Here is a 12203-nt window from a genome sequence, read left to right on the forward strand (position 1 = left end):
TAGGCACAGCATGTACTGCCCTATATGATCTAGACCTCATTCCTTACCCAAACATTACAAGCTCCTTCAAGGATCTGTAATTGTGTGTTTGTTATTCATGTTGCTTCTTCTGCCTGGAATATGTCTTCCTAGTCTTCAAGTCTCAACAAGTAAAAAGCATTTTTTGGTAAAACAAAGGTGCTTATCTTCTGGTCTCACTGCCCTTTGCCCTTCTCCTCGTTAGTGATTTTATTTGTTGTTCGATCTACCCACTATACAATAAATAATTTGAGGGCAAATTACTTTTGCCCTCAAATGTATCTTTGCATTTTTGGATCCACAATACCTGGTATAGCCTGTGAGTAGGCATTCAAAAAATTGGTTTGGAATGAATGGAAATTTATATTTTAGCATGGATGTCTTTTTTATTGTACATTAATACAAAGAAAGTTATACTGTGAACTCTTCCATTTCTGGGAAATTACCATAATCTTTATGTGAAATTTTATTTATCAGAGTTAAAACATAATGATCTAGTTTATATTAAATCTGTGAATTTCATAAGACCTTTCTTATGGGCTAACTTTAGATGGCATACTTTCTAGCGAGACAGAATATTGTTTAACTTCTCTAAATTGCTGAAACACATAGTGACTGAAGAAGAAGTGGTATACAAGAAAAATGCCACAGAGGAACATGATACGGCGAGATTTCAAAAGAAAACCACAGTTGGGTGCAGGTAATATCTCATACCATACTGGTGTGAATGTATTTCACAGCCTACACTTTAATTATATTGTGCACTTCACTAATAGCTCTGTCTCCAGAGGGCCTCCTGGGAATAACCTGGCAGATTTCATTGGGCCCTGAGTAAATTTTAATGTAGAGAAAATGTAGTGGAGTCACAGTACTACCTATTCAGAGATAAGATAGAGAGTGAAAATGCAACCTTCTCCTTAAGTGGATATTGGGCACACTCGATATGTCACCCTTACATGTAAATAATACAATCTCCTATCTCATTTTTCACCATCAGCGTGTACTTTCAAATTGAAGGGGTTTAAAGAAATATTTGACTCACCAATAAAGAGTTTATGGGTCCTCTCCTCTGAGTTTTCAGGAAGAACGTATTACAGCATTGCATGTGTGTTAGAGTCATCCTTTCATAAGGAAAGACTCTGAACTTTGATCTTTATATTCAGAGAAACTGCTACTAAAATAATTTATAATTCACTTTATTCATTTTTTTAAAGTTTTTCTTCCAGTTTTATTGAGATATCATTCATCTATAGCACTGTGTAAGTTTTTCAAACCTTGGAAAGCTATTCTATATTTCAGGGAAATTTAGAGAATCTGGGGTACAAATACTTATTTATCCAAGTATCAATACATCCCCCAGCATTTGGATAAACAGCACGAGTGAAAATAAAAGCAGTGTGCTTGGCACCTTGTCTCAGTCTTGTAGGCAAGAGTAACTGAAAATGAGATAAAACAATTTCTCTTTCCTTTGTAGTCATTTCAAAATAAAGCAAAGATCAATTTTAGTCAACTGGCCACTTACAATCCTATATACTTCTACTTGAGTCACTTCAAATATTGCAGGTTAGAAAATTTATTCAGTAGACCAAATAATAGAATAAAATCTTCCTAAATCTAATTTGCTAGCATTCTTTATCAAAATATTATTGTGATTTGTCAATTTTGTTAGCTAACTGTCTATGAAGCGGTGGGGAAAGTTGTACAGAGAAACCTGGCATACATATTTTCAAAGGAGGAAGACTGGAAACAGAATTGGATTTTTCTGTAGTAGAAGATTTGAATTATTATCTCTGTTAATTGACGAAATTATGCATGTATTTTCTCTTACAATAATAGGATGGGAGGACTTCACACGAACTGTAAGATAAGCAAATTTCATTTTCTTTTCAAATATTGATAAATAGTACCATCAAGAGCTCATGAATTCTTACAGGTTTCGTGCATGCATTGTCTTGAGAACTGCATCAGCCCATCCAACGACTGCAGATTGCTGACCCCATGATGCAGGGCCCATTTCTGTCATTAGCAACCTTTCTTCCTGATGCTGAACAAAGGCACAGCCCCCAGTAATAACAACACATGGAGTATAAGGGAAGGAAAAAAAAAACCTGTAAAAATAAAATCATAAAATCAAAGGTTCCTAGTGCTTTAGTTTCACTGATTAGGTGGGATTTGGGAAGGGTAGTTTAGAGTTTTTTGTTTTGTTTTTTTTTTCTCCCTGCTTTTACAGTTCTACAATCACAATGGCCCTCTAGTGGGATGCTAAATTAAGAGGCATTTTGTTTCTATTGTTAGCAGCTAGATCGAAACAGTCACAGAGAAATGGTTTATCATGGTGAGGAAAGGGCTCTTTTAATAAGCCTCTTAGGAGACTGAGTTTTAATGACGCTTAACACAATGTTTTAAACCACACACCATATCTACATGTTATTTCTTGTTAAATTGCTGGTTATTAAACAGCAGGCTGGCTCCAGATTGCCTGCAGGGGGTAGTTAGGGTTGGCTGATCCATCTCTGACAATCTGAATAGTTGATGGAGTGACAAGTGCTGCTTGCACTTAAAGGATTTTACATATAACATCTGCACAGTGCAACAGGACATATTATTACCCAATGCACTACCACACAGTATGTTGAAGGGTTAAAGCCTATCAAGCACGATTGTAAGTTTCGATTTCTTCTAGAATTCTGTACCCCCATCCAAAGTTAACATGCTTAAGCTGGAATGATTTCCCTCACTACTTAACCCAGGGATCTCTGCAGTGAATTGCTGTTTCAAAACTGCAGACCAGAGAACAAGGGAAATGAAGAACAGAATGTGCCCCAAGGAAAGATGTAAGCAGTAAAGCAATACATGTTTATAACTAGTTTTCTTTAACCATTTAAAAGCTTAGCATTTTAAAATTTAAAAAGGAAAGAAAAACATTGTTTTGCGGTGCCTTTATTCTTCCCACTGTTAATCTCACAGCTTTCTTGCTCTAATCTTCTCCCACCTCGAGGAAAACAAGTTATCATCTGGGTCAAGGGCATTGCTTGATGCCAAGAAACCAAGGTGTGCAGTTTTTGGACGTTAACTAGCAGCATTAGGGCTTCCCTGGTGGCGCAGTGGTTGAGAGTCCGCCTGCCGATGCAGGGGACACGGGTTCGTGCCCCGGTCCAGGAGGATCCCACATGCCATGGAGCGGCTGGGCCTGTGAGCCACAGCCGCTGAGCCTGCGTGTCCAGAGCCTGTGCTCCGCAACGGGAGAGGCCACAACAGTGAGAGGCCTGCGTACCGCAAACAAAGAAACAAAACTATCAGCATCAAATGTGCTTTTTTTCTATGTAGCCTGCTTTCTCTTTACCTCTTTTATTTTTGGATCCTGCTTCAAAAGTGTTAAGTTCTCTTTTGAATCACTTATTTCCATGTAAGAGGTGTGCAGGGAGAGCAGGGCTGCCTGCCACTTAGGAGAGTCTGCACTGTGGGGACGCTTGCAGGTGGGGCCAATGGGCTGGTCATGCCTTCTGTAGGCCTCGGAGAGAAAAGATGACTTCATTTGCCTCTTTTCTCTTTTAGGTTGTCCTCCCTGCCTCTTTCCACCATTGCCTCATAAGATATCAAGAGAGGAGTATGTTGTGAACCCAGGAAGCCTGCAATTAGTACAGGTCAGTGATTTTCAGTGGGAGGGTTAGTGATGGCTCTTTTCATAATCTCCAGGGTCAGAGTGGGAGCAGTGCTATTTGTTAGAAAGGCTTGAGTGTTTCAGTTTATCAAAGAGGAAATAGGCTGAAAATTTTGAACGCTGTCTTAGACCACAGTAAATGAGCTTTAAGATCTGAATGTTTAAAATCTCAACTATCCATGGCCATGGAAATACCATGAGTAAGAAGGTGATGCATTGCTGGGAAGATTTTGTGTGACCCATTAGCTTAAGTTTAAAAAAAGGGAAAATTAAGTTCGGTGCTTGTCCATAGCCCAGGTCACTTCACCAAGGCTGAGAGTTTCATGGGGTTTGGAACTGAACAAGTTACATATGGCTAGACTCTCCAAACACTTAGGTATTTCTTTCTGCTGAGAATCCTGTGTGTGTTGTAGATATTGACTGAAGATCAAGTTTGGATAGCCCTGACTTTTCCATGTCCATATGGAAAACCAACCACAAAATCAATCAGTATTGTCAGGTGTCTCCTTAAACTATCTGGAATTATGTGATAAAATACTCTATTGCACACTTACATTACATTAAGTCATGGTGCTGCCACCTGGACATATAAGATTCAAACAGAACTCTTAATTCTAATGTTGGGTCTAAAGTCCTTAGAAAAGACAACAATATGAACTAAAGAAACCCTAATTACTATCTCGTCTTTGCAACTAATTTTCAGGTCGATAGTCCTTAATTTGTATGAGGACAAGTAGATTCACTTCTGAAATGAGAACAATAATGCCTGCATTACAAACACTGTAGAGTTAATGTAAGACTTAATATCAAAATGATATGAACCAAAAGCATGTGCTTTGTAATGCTAAGTAAAGTGCTATGTAAAGATATGAATTATAATTTTTGATACAATCAAATTGTGATACAACGGTCCAAGACCTGAAGGAATCTCACCCTTTCTTGAGAGTAATATGGCCTGAGATATTGCACTCCTTAATCACAGTTTCTTCACTAGGGTAAAGAAAGCATATTTTGATTGACAAGTGTTGGAGGGACCTGGAAGTTCCAAAATGGTAGGCAAGGGGGCACCAAAGAAGTTACACATAATATCATTCTGCTACAAACAGCCTGTACTAAATGGGAATATCTCAATGTTTTCTAATCAATTCTTCCATGACTCTCTCACGTTTACTAGCTATATCAGCGTTACCACACAAACCTGAACTTTTATTTCCAGTCTTCCCTTCCACACAGTTCTGTTTAAAAGCATGGTGGTTACGAGATAACAAATGTTCAAATTCTGACTGTGTTCCTTACCACTGGTCGTTATGATTTAGTGGCCAGTTATTAACCTCTCTGTTTCTAAATTTTCAGTCTGGGAATAATAAAAATGCCAACCTATAGGGTTAATGTAAGATTGAAATGAGTATACATGTGTGTGTGTGTGTGTGTGTGTGTGTGTGCATATATATATACACACACATATATATATACTATATGCCTATATAATGCTTTATAAATATGAGCTTTCATTATTAATATCTCAGTAAAAAGCACATAGTTTCTCAGGAAAATACAAGAAATGAGCAAAAACTAATAAGGAACCATTTCTGGTTCTTCTCTTTCCTTTATAACTGAGAGCTTTAGGCTCCTCCTTCAAGGCATACCCTAAGTCTCACTACCTTCATGTCTAAAACCCCCATAATTATCACCCAGCTTGCCTCTCTGTCTGCTCTCTCTCTGACCAAACCAGAATTCACTCCCCCCTGCTGCTGCCAGAATGGTCAGTCTCTATTCAAAAGTATCCAGTAATTTATTTCTTCCTCAGGGTTAAATTCCAATTCTATATTATGTCCTAACAATGGAAATTATAAAAGTGTCTACCTGAGCATACTTTGAGTATTTTTCCCAGATCTTTTGAGCTATAATTGACATATAACATAGTGTACATTTAAGGTATATGATATAGTGATTTTATATATGTATATATTGCAAAATAATTACCACAATAAGATTAGTTAAAACATCTATTACCTCACATAGTTACAATTTGTGTGTGTGTGTGTATATGGTAAGAACTTTTAAAATCTATTTTCTTAGCAACCTTCAAATATACAGTACATTATCGTTAATTATAGAGCCGCCTTGCCATAGATTACCTCCCCATAACTTATTCATTTTATAACTGGAATTTCATACCCTTTGACCACCTTCATCCATTTTGCCACCCTCCACCCTCAACCCCCAGCAATCACCAATCTGTTCTCTATTTCTTAGGATAGGCTTTGTTTCCTGTATCCCACAAAGCAACTGAGAGGGAGAGGGGGAGAGATTTCTTTGCATACAACCTCAACACATACCAGAAGACAATTCATATCCAGAATAAGTCGTCAGTTAGACCAAAACAAACAAACTTTGGCCAGTCCTGTTATTCAAACTTTGAATTAGGCTATCAAAAAAAAAAAAAAAAAAGAACCCAGTCTTTGTCTTTCTAAGTTAATATGCAGTATCTACTGCAGGATGAACAATAAGTCAAGATTGGCCAAAACACCTAGAGCATTGGATTCAGTTCTGTATCATTTAGGAATGCTTTTTCTTTCAAGTGACAGAGAGCCAATCTTGGTAACTAAACATTTTTTTTCTCGTGATAAGAAGTCCAAAGTAGGTGGTTACCGGCGCTGGTTCATCAGTACAACATGGCCTGGCCACTACATTTGCAAAGGACTTGTATTTCCCTCAAAGTAACAAGGCTGTCGTAGCTACAGCAATTGCACTGAATTTCCTGCAGGATGGAAAAGGAAACAAAAAGCAGATCCTACTACCAGAAGGCAAAAACTCTCCCAGGAACATCACAGTTGACTCCCATTTATGGAGTTGGGTCAGCCAGCAATTATGGGCTAGAGCCAGCTACTAAAAATTCACAAAATCTAACTGTTAAACTTTCAGGAATTTTGTGAACCAGTGTTTAAACAGAGCCATTATAAAAATTATATTACATAAACTTATCATTAAATTATATTAAAACAGAGGGAATAAATATTGAAGGCAACACACACTCATCTTTACCTAATTATTTTATTACATTTTTCTATTATCTATATTCTTGAGTTTATTTATTTCAATCACATCTTTATACTGTCAATACCATATAGATGGTGTACTTCTGTGTATCTTTGTAGTCAACGATGTCACGTTTGCACTTTAATACTGACCATGGTGAGAGTATTTACACCACAGTAATCAGAAAATGCTGCATATACAATAGATTGCCTTCTTTTGAGCGTGTGTTTTATGGATTGTCCAAAGTTAAGAAAGTGGAGAAAATGTTCATAAAGAAGATTAAACTGAAAAGTTTGCCCCTGTCCCTAGCTGTTGCATTATGATTAAACCTAAAAGTGTGTCTGTGTCTGTACCTATTACATTCTGAATAACTCAAAATTTTGAGGAATATACATACAAAGTTCCAAAACCATTATCCAGTTCAGCAAAGAAATCCCCGGTGCCATTGATGAAAGAACAAAGACTTTGGTCTTTGTTGTTTCACTTTCATCTTACTCATTAAAGTAAACATATCAACCAACATTTAAGTCAGAACTATACTTGGAGAGCCAGTTGTTAAACATTTACCAGCAGGCTAGAGGACAATGAATTATGTTTACTCCATATTCCATGTCCTGCAATGTAGAGGACATACAGTCAAAATGGGAGATGTCCAGAAAGGAATATAAAAAATAATGAAAGAACACCTTATTTAAAAAATAAGTAAAATGTACTTATGATGTCTTATCCTGCAGAAGATAAGATTCACAATGTGAATTATAGTGCTTATCAAATAACTGAGATTTTAAGACTTGCATGGTTCCAGTGGGTAGTCTCATGCATGGATATAGGATAAAAAGGCCCATACTTTTCAACTCAATCTTAGGAAGAATTTTCTAGCAGCCAGAACCACACCAAGGTGACAATTTACACTGTATGGTTTACACTGAGAGTTAATGCATTACCTACTCCTGGAAGTACTCAGACATGAGCTTAATAAACATGCGATATGAAGCATTTAGCCTCAGCAAGTTTTCTAAACTAGGTGAGTCGTTTAGGTCTTTCACAACATTAAGGCCACGTGGGTCTGAGAATTGAGACATTTCTGAATAGTTAATGTCATATCAAATTCTACCTATTCATTAATTTAATATGTTGTAGGTTTGGGGGCTGGTTTGTAGATAGTAGCAGTTCTACTACTGATGAGTCAACAATAAAACAGATAAAACCCCTGGCCTAGTAAAGCTGGAAAAGACAAATGATAAATGCGAACGAATACACAAAATAATTTTAAATAGTGATAGGTACTATAAAGAAAAATTTAACAATATAGGGGACAGAGCGCATTAAGGTGGAGGGAAGAAAGGTTACTTTGGTTAAGATTGTAAGGAATAGGTGTCTTACACCCTCTCTGTAGAGATGATATTGCAACAAAGAACTGAATGGTGAAAAACAGTGAGCAGTTATAACGGTGTAGGGTAAGAACGGGAAAAGAGAATATCAATTGTAAAGGTCCTGAAACAGAAATGAACTGTGCATGTTTAAAACAAGGCCATTATGGCAAAAAGAGAATAGTACCTGTCAAGGTTAGAGAGGTAGTAAGGAGATAGATGTTGCGTAGTCTTGTAGGCCATGTTAAGGAGCTTAGGTTTTATTCTAATTTCAGTGGAATATCACTGAAGGCTTTTAAGCAGAAAGTTGATGTGATTTAAATTATATTTTCAAAGTTAAAATGGCTTATGTTGTGAAATATTTCAGGAACAGGTTTGAGAGTCAGGTGTAGGAAAAAGTAGATGAGTGAAGTTAGATTTGCTTATATTTATATATGAAGACAAGACAGTAGAATTCTCCTCTGTCTTGACCTCTAGATCCTGGACGCACATGACTAGAGAATCTACGAAGCTCAAGTTCTCTAAGCTTTAGTTGTATAATGGAAATGTTGAAGAATATCTGTCCTGTGAGACTTTGTGAAAATAAAATAAGATAGTAAGTGTAAAATCCCTAGTACTGTCAATGCTCAATTAGTGTTAGCTAATGTTATACATAGTAAACTACATATATTTTCCACTTCATCCTTTGGAGTAAATATCTCAACAAATTCTTTCCTTCTTTTTGTAGAGCTGAGTCAAACACAGTAGGCATTTTATAGGCAAATGTCAGGCACACCAGAAAAGAATATTTCAATCCCTACCTCTTTCCTTCTCCATATGTAAGTTGCTAAATAAGAATAATATGCTTATTTTAGTTTTATTCAATTAACCAAAACCCATTTTGTATATTTAATATTATTTTATTTAAAAAATTGCTTATATAAACAGAATTCACACACACACACACAAACACACAGACGCACACACAAAGAAAGTGAAAATATTGTCCACAATCCTATCTTACACAGATACTCAATTGTTAACATGTGGTTCCCTATTGAGGTAACTGTCCAAATGCTTTATCTAGGAACGACTGCTTTATAATGGCTACACACTTAATTGTATAAGTTAAAGAACTTTCTAAAATTTAACTGGAAATATTTTGACAAGAAGATAAATATTGTCTACCTCAAATAGAAAAATTTAAAACATATGACATCCAAACTATCACGCAAAAATGTATATATCAATCACTTTTGTTGATGTAAAGTAGGACAGGATAAAATAACCAACCTAATACATATGGCATTTCAAATACAGTTTTACTACCATGAGCCCTATACAGTCAGTTATACAACTTAGTGTTATGTCCATGCCTAATTGGAGTCAGATTAGGTATAATATATGCTTAAGTGATGGCCTAAAAGGGATGTCATAACATTTATCTCTCTTAATACTGACAAAACTTTATCCTGATATGAAGAAGGAATACACCAGTTAGTTGTAAATATTCTATTTTGATGGGCACATAAGACCTATTTGTTCACTTATTCAACCCTCCTACATGCTAACATGCATTACCTCATCACATTTTATTCTAATAATTATTAAATTTTCATTTTTTCTGTTACTCAAAGTAACAGAATAAGCTGTAGACCTTGAAATGAACTTTTCCTTTTTTCATGACAACACAACATTCTCTAATAGCTTGTGTGAGAAACAGTAGACACAGAGCTCATGTCTTCCTTTACACTAGAGCGTGTTCTACTTGCAACCATATTGCTAGAATAGTACTTAGCTATATCCCTCCCCATCCAACCTTCTCTCTTGTTCCCACACTTGAGAAAACATGTCCTGTGCTTCTGTGATCCAAAAGTGGCCCTTCCTACCAAAACATCAATATACTATGTCAGAGTTCAGAAAAGACTCAATATTTTCACTCTTTGCCATTTTTACATTGTCCAGTGTTAGTTATGCATATCCTCCACCCAAGTGCAAGTTACACTGAGCGCAAGAACCATCTTGTTTATTTTTCTTTCTGAAAATGTCTCTGCTTTTCTCCTATCTTCTCACCCTATCTAAGTTCCTCTCTATTTGTGCTTTATGTGTGTTAACCTTACCTGGATGGGAGGCCCAGCTGGTCAGTCTAGCAGGGCTGGAGCAGAATGTATGTGGAACCAAAGATTAAAAGTTACAAGGCTTTCCAAAGGAAAGCACTAAGGTCAGTCAGAAGGATGTGTGCAAAACTCATCAGAGGTGGGTTGTGCAGAGCCAGTATATAATCTTAAAGTAAATGTTTGGAGCTGTGATTTGTGACAAACCAGAAATCAAAGAGGATAGAAGTGGAGTTATCTTGATCAATTTTAGACATTAGTCTAGTAACTCCCAGGAGATTTAGACATTACTCCAAGACTTGTTTTCTTGGGCTTTTGGCATCATTTAAAGGAGCGTAGAGATAACAAATTTCACTGAATACATATTTTAAAAGTATGTGATGGGAAACCATACATGATCTTCCCTTTATATTTCACCATATTTCATCATGGAACATGAAAAGGCTTACTGATATTTGACCCACTTTTTAAATGATGGAACTTCTCCCACGTTTTAAATGATGGAAATTTTGCCTTCCCCAGCATTCTTCTAACATTCTAACATTGAATCCCTATCATGTAATTGTCCTGGACACCTCCACTGAGCTTCCATCTACCCATGATCCTTCCTCCCCATGGTCTTTCTCCATCTCCCACCCTCTTATTGACACCTTATCTTTTTTACCTATCTGGTTCCTTGGTGCAAAGAATGAAAATCAACTCACTGTACACTGGGCAACTGGAGGGTAACGTGGCATTTCAATTTGACCATGTTTTGACAATCATTTAAATCTCATAGACATTGGTGTAAGATCTCTTTCACAAAATTTTAGCAATTTTCCTTCAGGAAAAACATTACAGTGAATAACCTTTTCATGCCTGGGTTTTGTTTGTGAGTAGTTTTCTATCACTTCTGAACATTAATCAAAAGATAAAGATGATTTTTTTCTACATAGAATCAAGGAATAGTTTTAAACCCATTTACTATTGCATTCCAAGAACCATATCTCCTAGCAAATTATTCTCCTTTCCTTTAAAGGTTCCTTTGTCATAAGTCAAGCAGAAGTATCAAAACTGACTGCAATCAAAACTTCAAATACAAAACAATCTTTTAATTGGTCTTTCCACTTCCTTTTTCAAACTCCATCTCACAAATGTCCCCTCCCTATAGCTGCTAAAATTGCAATTATGCCAAGCTTCTGTTTATAATACATTATTATTTCATACATTACGTACTTCCTATGCAGGGCACAGGCTCCTTAGGGTGGCACCACAGCTTGCCATTATGAGAACGAAGACTCCTCTCATATCCTTCATCCTGGTCATGTTAAGTAACTATTTTTATCAACTACTCTGTTGGGCTTCTGTGCTTTTGATCACTCCTTTATATCTGAGTCATGGCTCTGCCTCAAATACCTGTCCCACTCCTCTTCGCCCGCCAAAACTTCCCCATCTTGCACAATTCAGTAGAAGCTCCATTGCCTCCACAAAGTCTTTCTGTTTCCTAGACATAATTGTTTATTGCTTCCTTTGTGTTCTTAGTCTAATATCCATAACATATTTCTACTCTAGCACTAATTATAATTTTTAACTTCCATGGCAGTTTTCCTTAAACCATAAACTTCTTTAGAACAGGATGTATGTCAGAAGTACCTTTGAATATAATATTGAATACTATTCTTAAAACATTTAATAAACTCAATACAAGTTTGCAGAATGAAGGTAGGACAGATGAAAAATAAACTTTGACAGAAAAAAATATATGGAAATGAAGTGGACATTAAGAAAGAGTCTCAAAAATCAACAGAGGGAAGTTTACCATGAAACTAGTACTCCTCCCCCACAGCACAGTCTCTGAGAAGGGGGAGGATTGCAGGAGTTTTCAGATATTCTAGGAGGGCAAGAATGGCAGAGTGCAACTAGCAAGCTCTGAGTATTTACGGTAGATTGCCAAAGGGATTAGAAGCTCAAAAGCTGCACTAATTTTCTGTAATTTATTGTTTTAAATAGATATTCATTTTCGATACTAATTTAACTAATTTT

This window comes from Delphinapterus leucas, chromosome 5 (assembly GCF_059928025.1).
Source record: "Delphinapterus leucas isolate spDelLeu-1000000601 "Yukka" chromosome 5, BTC_Dleu_Yukka2, whole genome shotgun sequence".
Classification (NCBI taxonomy): domain Eukaryota; kingdom Metazoa; phylum Chordata; class Mammalia; order Artiodactyla; family Monodontidae; genus Delphinapterus; species Delphinapterus leucas.